Raw genomic sequence first — 10,536 nt, forward strand, 5'->3', positions numbered from 1 at the left:
AGGCATGTTTGCAGGGAGGAGGACTTCATGATCTCTCTTTTCCACACGTGCTGCATTCACTGTCCTTCAGCTTTATGAGACTTTCTACGTCCTTTACCCCTCTGTCCACACACAGTAAACACATGCAAGTAAAGTGAAATGAACTCAGCTCTTTATATGAGCTGGGTTTTTATTCGGTCAGTTGAAAAGTGACAATCAAGAAGAGACTGTTTTTTTTGGGGGGTTATTTTTAAAATAAAATGCTGAAGTTTTTTTTTAACCACTGGGGAAAGTACTGGTAGTGGTTTATTTGGAGAACTGGTTAGCAACAATGGCCTTTTCAACAAAGACTAGAAGTGCACATCGTAATAGTAACGTCACCAATTGTGGACTTTGAATCAAAAATTGGATTTTTTTATCTTAATATCTCGGCTTGGTCAACCTATGTCTTCATAGATAGATAGATAGAAATAAAATAGCATTAAAATAATATATATACATACATACATACATACATACATACATACATACATACATACATACATACATACATGTCGGACAACAAATGTACACAACATATAAACAAAACTAAATATAAAGCAGGATATAAATACATAAGTGTGTAATGAATAGAATATTACACAGAATATAAATGTAAAATGTACAGTAGGAGTTTAAGTCAACAGAAGCTCTGGAGCAGAGTTATCTGTCAGCCAGAGGCAAATCATTATAAAGAGTTATGGCGTTGGGCACGAATGTTCTGCTGTACCTGTCCTTGTGACAACGGAGCAGAAGCAGTCTGTTAGAGAAGGAGCTCCGCTGTCTTTCCAGCTGCAGAGGGTGGGTGGGGTTATCCGTGATTGACAGCAGTTTGTTGAGTCCATTGAGTTAGTCCTTAAAAGCTGTGACCTGCAGTACATGCTTATATACAGTATTAAAGAAGATTCATATGCCTTTCTATATCTGAGCTTTGAGCATCTCTGACTGAATCATAAAGCTGAATGTACTTTCAGGAGAGTCAAGGCAACAGTTTGAGCGCTTAAGACTTTGTGTGGGAGTTCGTTTTGATGACGATGACTCTTTGTACCTGCTTTCTCTTCATGTGTCTAAGTCCTGATAAGATTAGTTGATGCCTGTGCACAAGTCCTGAGAAAAACTGTGGTCTGTGAGACAATCGTAAGGATTTAAAAGGAACTTATTCGGCTTTTCGTGGGGTTTTCCCTTTCCTGTGGTGGGTTTTTGTGCATGTAAATGGTCTGCAGAGGCTAAAATCCCCAAGTTCTACTACTATGCCATCCATTTTATTGGCTAGCGCTCCGACACATTGTACGGGATAGGCTAAGTGGCGGGACATCTCTAAGCAGGTTGACTGATCACAAAAGAGCCGGCCAGCTAACCAATCAGAGCAGACTGGGCTCTGGTTTCGGACAGAGGGTAAAAAGAGGAGCTGCAGCACAGGCAGTATGAGAAGAGCTTTCTGAACATTAAAGCATGGAGACATGTATACATACTGATACACCTGAAAACTAAATATGTCCACGTATGAATCAACCTTGCATTTTAATAAGTGCTGATTAAAGTGAGTGATTTTATTGGATACTTTTTTGCTGAGGTGTGACACATTAAATCCCACCAATCAGTGACTCCACATTTTCTTAACTCTTTAATGAGGGTTGTAAAGTGGCCAAATGTGGAGTTCTTTGCATTGTGCTGCCAACCAATCAGCCGAGTATAGCTATCAGTCTTTTTGTGTGCACTGAGTGTTTTAATCTTTCTAATTGAACTAAAGTAGTGAGTGGTCTGTCCTTATGCAGTCACAAGGGGCGAAGTCTGTCATTGAAGGAGCTTATGAAAGTGTCTCCCCTTAGTCAGTTAGAAACCAGTCCTCAATTTCCAACGGCTGACCGAGCTCACGTTCATTTTATCCGACTGGTATTACTGTCTCTGCGGCAGAAAAAGCACCTGAGACAAGACAGTCAATAAGAAACCCCCGCTATCAACTGTTCTCTCTCTTAATGTGTCATCAGAAGGCCTTTATCAATAATGCGTCCGCTTTGGGTTATGAGCTTCTCCAAAAACATGACCCTGTTTTTAGTTCTTGCCGGAGGAGTTTATTCAGCCAAATTAGTAACATTTTCTCGAGAGAACATTTAATCCTTTATTTTATCACAAAAAAATATGTTTTTAGATTATGGATGCTTTGATTGACAGGTCTCTCAGCCAATCACATCAATGCTTGCTGCTTGCTCCTCCATCCAGCCTACAACTACTGGCAACATTTCTGATTTTCTGTCTCAAACACATACCTTCAAACATCTACAAGGACATCTGCGATGACCAATATCATGCCTTACTTAGCAACCACCTTATTTAAGTCACATAAAGACCTCCAAAAGTGGGCTCATTATTGTCACAGATCCAATGTGCAAAGGGAGGAGCCTGCAAGACAAAGTATTGACGTAAAAACATGGACTAAAAGTTGCATTCAAGGTCAAATTACAAATACCTAACATGTATATTTAAGTAGAAAACTAATATAAATAAACTTCTACATTTATTTCCACTACTGGAGAATAATATGGTCCGGAAGAGGGGAGAGTAATCAGGGTGGTTGGGATTTATGATTCCGAATGATAAAAAGAGTCTCTGTGGAGATTATATGACAAGAAGGCAGAAGTGAGAAACCTCAGACCATTTCCTGGCTGACAGCCCTTCTCTTTTTACTCTCTATCTCACTTCCTGTCAGAGTAAACTAACCAGAGCCTACGACGAGTCATAGAGGGATAGAGATATGACCCCCGCTTTGACGTGGACCGGTGGTTATGAGTTGGCCGTTAGCCTGTGTCATTTCGTTAGACGCTGCGCTCATGATGCACCAACGTTTTTTTCTGCTGCTTCAGGGCTGCCCTTTCCCCTTGATATGTACCGTCAGCATGGCAATGTGTGAAAACACAATAGAAAAAGCATGAAAAGGAACCACAATCCTCATGTTTGGCGGCATTTTATGCAATTTAAAGGGAATTCTCTGCCTTTTTAGTCCATTTAATTGCAGAACCTATGTGTTTCATCACATACAGATGCATGTTCAGTATCACTGGTTTCCCATGTTATTAGTTCTCTTGCACCCAAAAGACCCCCTTGGATCAGATGTGCTGCTGGTGGTTTTTGAGTATGCTCTCATTCTTAGAAGAAACAGCGATCGTGTTTGGGACTTTTCTCCACCTCAAAGTGATTATTCTTTCCATTACAAACTCGATTTCACTTTGCAATGAAAGTTTTTTTTGTGCCTCAGATTGATTCTTCATGACATGCAGTACAAATGCATGTTCAGTATCACTGGTTTTGCATATAATTAGTTCTCCTGTGCCCCCAAAAAAACCCTTTTCAGATCTGCTGCTTTCATTTTCTGTCGCTTTTGGAGTTTTCTCTCAAGTGAAGAAACCATGACAGTGTTTGGGACTTTTCTCCACAGGTTCAGAACGTGTTGATGAGGTTAACAGATTATCTTTCAATTACAAACTTCATTTCACTGTGAAATTAAGGCTTTTTTTTAATCAGGAGAGCCGTAAGCAGAATAGGAAACTGGTGGTGATGAGGTGTGATGTTTGGATTAGCTCGATCTGGGCTCTGGATGTGAGGCGGGATGCAGCCTGAAATCCCAGCTGACTGCAGGAGAGAGGAGAAAACATTTAAAGTTTGACCGCAGTAAAATGATTGGCTGCTGGAGAAATGTAACTAGTTAAAAGTGGATGCCCATAACAAGCTAATTATCTGCAGCTGAGAATGAATGTAAAGCCAGGCTTCGTGATCTGGTTGATGTGACGTCAATCAGCACAGAGCAGATAGCGAGTTTCCTCCTCCTCCTCTTCGTACACTCTCCATACATTCATCTGTTTGTCTCTAAACACATCCAAGCGAGGGGTCAAACCCTGACCTCAGATCCACCCTCTTTTCCTCTGCCTCGTTGCCGTGACTCACGCAGGTAAGGGTTGTGCTTCGATATATACCGAGAAGTCTTTGTGGTCTGCGAGTGGGTCTGGCGCGATCTGTGAGTCATGTTCCTCTTTCCATTCATAATCACACACACGACGCAGAGAGAGAGAGCGTCACCGTGAAGTCACTGGCAGAGAGGAGCAGGGGGATCAAAGGAGGTCGAGGAACACATGGATAACATCACAGGCTAATGGGATTTGTGTTCCCACTGCATTGTGGGTAATTAAACAGCGGTGAGTTCTCGGGATGAGGTTGTTGAGTTATTTTTTGGGGTATTTAGAAGATCATTGTGTGTTTCTGCCACTCCTGTCATGTAGTGAAGTATATTTACTCAAGTATTGTACTATTATGGGGTACTTTTCCTCCAGTATTTTCATTTTATGCTTGTTTATACTTCTGTTTTCCCTGCAATTTGGCAGCCAATGTTGTAGTTTGTACTCCACTTTCCTCCATAAATGAACCTATAGACAAACTATGACATATAATTACAGGTTAAGATAAACAGCTGCAAAATATAAAGCAGTTAAAAGGAGCTCTACCTTTTGTTACCAGCTTTGATTAACCAATTAATGCATCAAGTCTTCTAAAATAGGATATTTAGCAACGTACTTTTGGTACAATGAGTCCCAATACTTCGTAAGATTTTAAATGCAGGACTTCTACTTGTAACAGAGTATTGTTCCAGTACAGTTTGGTACTTTTCATGTGTTTCTAAATGCTCTGAAGAGTCTCACTTGCCATTTTGTCCCTGTTAATCATCCTAATTTATCCCAAGGAAGTTTATTCCATTCATCAGCAATATGTTCCTGCAGAGGGGCTTACAGGGGTCAGAGCAGCACAGTGCTACTACACTTTTTACTTTCACTTTCTCTCAGCTGATACAGAAACTGTCGTGCAGTGTTTGAAAAGTAACACATTTTAAAGTGTCGTTGTAACTTTTGAGAAGCTGTTTTGCACGTTGTGAGGTGGAAGAGTGTTGCTTGTGCAATCATTACACTTTTTCATCATTTTTCAAGCTTTTTTTAGCCAAAAAAATATGTATTTCAAGGGTTAAAAAAACCAGGCAATAAAAGGATCAAAGTCATCTCATATCAGAACATAACTATTAATTAAACTCTGACATGTATTTGATTATTTATAAAAGCCTATACAATAGCTTAGTTGGTAATTAAAGACAAATGCATGATCTTTTCAGTTTGATTTGACGCTTATTTCCCCTTTAAAGCTCCCGCATGGTGTCAGAGTTCACGGTCATTTGTCTCTAAACTTGGCGGACCAACGCGTAGAAAAGTCCTCAAGTTGTTACGCGAGTTTCCGTTAATGCTGGGTGAGTGTCTGCGGGATTAATTGAGGGCAAAACTCCCTTTTTCTCAGGTGATTTACAGAGGGACATTAATCAGAAGGCACACTACTCCTATGAGTTTATCTGTCATGTTGTGACTCGAATTCTGGTGTTACTTGTGCTATTAGTCAACGCTTTACCAGATCAACTGCTGCTTGGACCTGGGAATATACCTGTATTCATATATTCATTCATTAGATCATTCTCAGGCATCGCCTACTTGCAGAACACACTTCAAATCACTCATATCACACAAAAAAAAGGATGTAGAAATGACCCCTTAAAGCCTGAAATGAGTCAGCATTTTGCACTTCTCTGGTCTCGGGGTAAATGGGGTTTTTTTGTGGGGTTTCTGCGGTTAACACGTGTGTCTTAAATACGTGGTTACTAAATAGGTGGTAATATGCAGTGAGCTAGTCATGCTGTAGCTTTTTGAAGGGATGTGTTAGAGCCAGAAAATCCAAATTTGGGCAGTAGGTTGGAGGCTGGATGGAGGTGCAAACAGGGAGCATTGTGATAGGCTGAGAGACCTGTCAATCAAGGAGTCTGAAAACAAATCAAGACATGCTGAACATTATTAACCAATACCAGTTTATTTTTCCTGTTGTGTGTGTGTGTGTGTGTGTGTAGCACATGTTGCCACAGCTGCTAACCACAAAGGTGGAAACTCAGGGGTGTGTGTGTGTGTGTGTGTGTGTGTGTGTGTGTGTGTGTGTGTGTGTGTGTGTGTGTGTGTGTGTGTGTGTGTGTGTGTGTGTGTGTGTGTGTGTGTGTGTGTGTGTGTGTGTGTGTGTGTGTGTGTGTGTGTGTGTGTGTGTGTGTGTGTGTGTGTGTGTGTCCAGAAGTTCAGGCCGATGCCAGGAAACACATTCTTTGGCTGCACACTGGGCTGCTGTCATACGCCACTCAGGAACACAATGTACGGCACTCTGGATGCAGGGGCCAAAGACTAAGCCACACACACACACACACAAACACACAGATGAGGTGGTTGGCAGTAAAACAGCTTTGTCATAGCCCTGCAGTTACATCATTTAGGTGTCTTATTCAGCCTCGGTGGTGATTGACGTCTCCCTGCAGCCAATGAGCTGCTGACTCCGCCCTCCAGGCTGCAGCCGGGTTAACTCTGCAGTTGCTAAATTGCATTAATGCTTAGGATTCACTCCACTTGTGAATGTTCCCTCAGCCAATGAGACGCTATCTCTCTTGGCCGTGGTGCGTTCAGGGCCTGGGATTTAGCCTGCTCGTATGCTCCAGTCTTTTCATATTATTTTTTCATCTTGTCAGAGACTGTGCCTTTAAACGAGGACTTCCTTTAGCTTGTGATGTCACCACTCGACGTATATAGGTAGAAAAAGTGCCGTCATTGCATGGCTGAACCAGATGCAAAGAGCGCAGATACGGAACAACATCTGACCAATCAGTGCAGGCTGGGTTATTTCAGGAGGTGGGGTAGGGGCTTACAGAGTGACTAAAGGCAGTTCAGACAGACAGTATAAGACCTCAATAGGTTTCTATTGACATTATTTACAGGTGTTAGAAGGACACCTGTCATCCAATTAAAATAATCCACCTGATTGACATGCTTTTACTGATCTAAATTGATCACATAAATCACTTTAGATCAGTTAGACCTCCAGCTTGAGTATAAACCGTTCTGACCAGTGTGTGACTCTTCCCATTATGACAGTGCTTACTGCTTTCCCCCTCAGCCCTGCTGCTTAGATTGCACTTGCTTAAGGGGAATGCATACGAAACAGTCCTTAGGTATTCCTACACTCGGCAGATTGGGTTGACATTTGGCCTTTAAACGGGCTGTCAGACAGGTTTTAGTAGACGTATATAAAGGTGTGATGGGAGGCTATAGCTCTGTGAGTTGAAGTTACATTTTCAATCAGATGACGGAAGTAAAAAGGAGTGCTCGTTGGGGAGCAGATTTGCTCGTTAAGTATCATTAAAACGATTGTATTTACTTTAAAATGACTCCCAGTGTAGCTTCCACTCCCCAAAGAGTGTTTATAGATGTAATTAATAACAGGGTGTTGCTGCTGGGAAATTAGAAGGAAACACAGGATGATCCTCCTCCTTTGATATAGGTATTTGTGGATGCATTTATGCATTTAATTTAAGAGTTGTCTTCCTGCTGATGGTATCGTCATCTTATATAGGTCATATCAAAGCATCAAGACTGTTAAACGTAGCAAACGCTCCACAGACACCTCCCGAAATCACCTCCAGATAGATCTCACCACCAGCATTGGACACTTATCCTAACCAACTAGCATCAGTTCCTTCATGGGCGGCAGTGCGGATCAGATCTGAGGAGAGAAACGGGTGATTTATCCGCTTGAGGCCCATGTGTGTAATGCATGGCGTCCTGTGTCGCCTCATGTGATTTTTATTTATGCTGAATGGCTTTTATGTAACGTCTCTCTCTATGTCTCCTCTGGGATTGTGAGGCAGGCTCGCTGTTGATCACCAAGGACACAAGAGATGCTGTCCATCTCGCACACACACACACACATACAGTTCTTATCTAACGATGTTCTCGCTCTCTCTCTCTCTCTCTCTCTCTCACACACAGGCTTTACTGTAACTTCACACGCTGCAGATGGACTTTTCAGTTTGGGATTATATGACGCACAACTGGCAAAAAAGAAAAGGTATGAGTCTCTCTGCTGTGCGTGCATTGGAGTGTGTGTGTGGAGAAGTGATACATCTGCAAGGAATTTCTTGTGATCATCTTTGCAACTCGTCGAAAGCCAGATTGCATTTCAAGGCGTTGTAGGGTTCAGGTTGACGATGCCGTGTGTGTGTGTGTGTGTGTGTGTGTGTGTGTGTGTGTTGGGCTAATATCTTTTTGTGCTTTTCCCCTCTGGACCAAATTATTTACCTGGCTTAGGAACGAGAAGAATGTGTGTGTGTGTGTGTGTGTGGGCGGACAGCGTGATCCTACCTGTAATGAAAGTATGTGTTTGTGTGATTCTCTGGCCCTTACACACCGTGCCTCTCCCTGGCACTGTGAACTTTGCCTCCTCACCAGATAGTGTGGCCTTCACTGCCTCATCTGGGTGTGCAGATGTGTGTAGTCACGTGGCAGTGATGCATTTTGGCAGGATGGGAGGATGAACGGAGAGAGAGAGGAAGGAGGAAGCGAGGAGAATCAAGCCTTATGTGTGTTTGTTTTAGTGTCTGTTTTATTGATGGGAACTGATTAATCCAAAGGAAGCGATCAGGAATCTGATGGTCGAGTTTTTCAAGAAGTGTTGAATCATTCAAACTTCAGATTTATTTTCCATATTTCGACTCTTTTGAATTTCTGACTATTTCTTCAAAACGATCACTTCTTTCCTAAAAGACTTTTTTTTTCAAATTTCAGATTTTTTTTCTCAATTTCAACTTTTAAAAATGTCCCACTATTCTCTCATTATTCTACCTCCTTCTTCATGTGGCCCTAATCATCTTCTTTTAAAAATTCACACTTTTTGTCTCCCATTTTTCTTTTCCTTTTGATGTTCTTTTCCAAATTTGGACTTTTTCCAAATTTCCGAATATTTTTTCATAACCATCAATTTTTCCTAAAAAATCTGCCTTTTTTTCAAATTTCTGCAATGTTTTCCAAATGTCGACTTTTAAAAGTTGTTTTGTTATTGTTTTCACTAGGCTTGTTGCTAAGCTAAGCTGCTTGCTTTATCCTGCAGATACAAGAGCGGTCATCAATAAAGCAAATACATGTGCCTGCTAGATTGCATGCAATTGCGCAACATATTTCAAGCAAACAAGCAGCTTGGATGAAGAATTAAGTGAAAGTTCAAGAAGAGTAGGGGATGACACACACACACACACACACACACACACACACACACACACACACACACAGTGTTAGTGGTGACGTATGATGGTGTGTGTGTGTGTGTGCATGCAAATTGCCACTTAGTGGTTTTTCCTTAGTAAAACTCAAGGCATTCTTCAGAATTCCTGACCTCTAAATCATTTCCTATCATGAGATAGAACCTGTCATATATATACACACACACACACACAAACACACCAAGCCACATGTCTAAACCACAGGCATGGACTTTTATGTGTTTACAGAGAAGTAACACACACACACACATTGGTTGACCATATACACTTCTCCTTGTTTCCTGGCTTTGGAGTCAGAGCTGGTCTGACAGCACTTTGAAATGCTATTGCAGTATGATAGATAGTGGAACACACACTTTCTACACACACTCACAGTTTCCAGTGGCTGTGTGACGGACTCACCGACACTGTGTAGAACAGGACAGACAGTGTGTGTGTGTGTGTGTGTTTGGGATTTATCGTCCTGTCACAATGACTTGTGTAACGAGTTTTTAGCTGCAATTAGTTTCAAATGTTACCACTGTCACTTCAACACACACACACACACACACACACACACACACACACACACACACACTTCCTGGAATCTGACCGGTGTTTGTGATGCTGGGCGTGGCACTGCTCTACCTTTGGCCTGCAGTGAAACAACATCACATTCATAAAACTTGATCTCTACACACACACACACAGTAGGTTTTCTACCTCTAACTCCAGTTTGTTGTGTGTGTGTGTGTGTGTGTGTGTGTGTGTGTGTGTGTGTGTGTGTGTGTGTGTGTGTGTGTGTGTGTGTGTGTGTGTGTGTGTGTGTGTGTGTGTGTGTGTGTGTGTGTGTGTGTGTGTGTGTGTGTGTGTGTGTGTGTGTGTGTGTGTGTGTGTGTGTGTGTGTGTCTCATTCTGTTTGTCTGAAGGTGAATCTCTGCAGGGGGTAAACTTGCATTCGGCCTCATTAGTTTGAAACCTGCTCCTCAGTCAGGTGTACCATCATTCTCTCAGTTTTACACACACACACACACACACACACACACACACACACACACACACACACACACACACACACACACTCATAAAGCTTCCACCCGGCTGTTTGTGTTTGAGGCCATGGATCATGCTTCTTAATTGGAGACACAATTCCCGTTTTTCCCCGCCTCTCTGAGCGGCTGTATTTATGTTCCCTGCCCTGACCCAGATCCCTCTGCTACTGGAGACGGATCACTGAGGTTTGTTAAAGGGATAGTTCACCCCGAAACACACAGAAACTTGGTTTTAAGTTTAGTGTGTACTGGTCTGATTGCCTTAGGTGTGAATGTGTTTGTAATTCAATTATTAATTAAGTTGTGAACTCTTTATAAATC

Source organism: Eleginops maclovinus, chromosome 17 (assembly GCF_036324505.1).
Source record: "Eleginops maclovinus isolate JMC-PN-2008 ecotype Puerto Natales chromosome 17, JC_Emac_rtc_rv5, whole genome shotgun sequence".
Taxonomy (NCBI): domain Eukaryota; kingdom Metazoa; phylum Chordata; class Actinopteri; order Perciformes; family Eleginopidae; genus Eleginops; species Eleginops maclovinus.